We start from the raw sequence: 2,182 nt of genomic DNA on the forward strand, positions 1-2,182 counted from the left end.
CACTAACCATCAAGTTTCTTACTCGCCTGGCCAAGGCCTTGCTGGCATCGCGATGCCTGATCTCTTTGCTCGTCCCGACACCATCGACGACTTTGGTGTTGCAAATTGGCGCTTGCTTCCTTCTCCACCGAATTGACCCACCCAAATTTGAAATCTAGGGGACTGACGACAAGCTAATCTGGTTTTGTAAGCCACTCAAAATTAGCATCCGAAGAAAGCAATATACAATTCTAAGGTAGGAAAATATTAAGGTAGCTGCAACCAAAAGAAATCAGAGCCGCTCCAGTACTGTTGTCACGATCAGAGCCGCTCCAGTGCTATTTCCCCTCCCCGGATAATCAACATGTTCTTTCTCCACCATGCTGTCCTCGTGCATGCGTGCGTGCATGCACTGGCGGAGACAGGGGGAGACGAGCAGGGCCCTGCCCCCCCTATCGATCGAGCGTACAGGGCACATCGGTATGGAATTTGGTGTAGAAACGGGGAGCTCCTATACGGCGCTGCAGGCGCCCGTTCGCGCTCCTGGCGCCTGCAGTGCCCCGCGCTGGGCCGGCCCACGAACAAGCAGCAGCAGTAAAAAGTCCTAGGAAAAATGTTAATTGCGTTGGGGATTCGAACTCGCGCCGCTGCATCCTGCACGCGCTTCGCTAGCCACTGCAGCCACCTCATAATACTTACCACTGGTACTGCGTGTTCATAAATTTGAAAAGGTCCACTAATTTCAGAAAAGTTAACGAATTTAAAAAAGTTCATGAGTTTGAAAAAAGTTCATGGATCGAAAAAGTTCACGAAATTCAATATAGTTCAAGAAAATTGAAAAAAGTTTGTCAATTTTCATAAAAGTTCACGAGTTTGAAAAAAGTGCACGGATAGAAAAAGTTCACGAAATTCAATATAGTTCAAGAAAATTGAAAAAGTTCATCGATTTTCATAAAAGTTCACGAATTTTGAAAAAGTTCATTGATTTAGATAAAAAGTTTATCGGATTTTGAAAAGAGTTCATTGATTTCGATAAAAGTTCATCGAATTTGAAAATAATTTCAATGATTTTGAAAAAAGTTCATCGAATTGAAAAAAAAACATAAAAGAAAGCTAACACAGAAAAATAGAAAAAGGTAAATAGGAAAAGGATAAAGTAAGGTAAAAGTTCATTCTAAACGAATAAGGTGGGTTGGCGTGCTGGTTGCACCCGCGGTACTACGTGCGGGAGGTTCCTAGTTCGAATCACAGCTAACATAGTTTTTTTTACTGACTAAAACGGAGAAAAAAAAAGCTATTGGGCCGGCCCATCGCGCGAGCGCTGCAGGCGCCGGTTCGCAATCGGGCGCATATGCGCCAAAAATAGGAAATCCTGTAGAAACGTACGCATACATGTATTCGGCCCCCCCTTTTCGGGCTGTCTTCCATCGTTTCACTTTTTTCTTGAGTGGTGGCTGTCTGTCTTCCATCGTGACCATTGTAAAAGAGAAAATAGGCCCATGTGAAAGGCCCAGTAGGCACCAACAGCGGCTGATTGGCTCTAGTCTGGGCTGTGCATGATTCTCAAAAAAAAGTCTGGGCTGTGTGTTCTACCTGGAACCGTAATTAGTGTATACAATCCATTAGTCCGTAGAAGATTACTCGCCGCCGTTATGCCCGCTCGCCTCTGCTCTCGATCTGAATTTTTCCGGTCAGATACAGATCAGAGACTCCGCTAGACTGCTAGTACTTGTTTCAAGTTGAGCATTCAGCGATGCTCGGACGACAGCTGTCGATTGCCATTCTGGATTACTTATGACGCCAGGATCACGATCTCGAATGGCCGCTGCCGATTCCCATTCCTGAACGGCTGTATCACGATCTAGTGATCTTGCGACAGGTCAATTTCTGCAGGTATATATGTTAATCTATTTTGTTTGGTACGTTCATGCTTTAGTAATTGTGATCAGAAGAGAAATCCACATATAATATATCTTTTTCGCGTGAGCTATGCTTTTCTATTGAAAATTTTGAAGAGAAGGAATATAACTTTTTTTCTACACCACTTCCTTTGCCTTAACCCATTCATGGAAATTTTGGGTTTATCTCTAATGAGATTATTGACTTTTACACTTCTTGTATGTACCTAAATTTAAATCAATACTTGTCAAACATGTATCTATTACTATGTGTTTATGTGTTAGAAAAAAATGTAGCATTATGT

The sequence above is a fragment of the Triticum dicoccoides genome, chromosome 7B, assembly GCF_002162155.2.
Source record: "Triticum dicoccoides isolate Atlit2015 ecotype Zavitan chromosome 7B, WEW_v2.0, whole genome shotgun sequence".
Lineage (NCBI taxonomy): Eukaryota > Viridiplantae > Streptophyta > Magnoliopsida > Poales > Poaceae > Triticum > Triticum dicoccoides.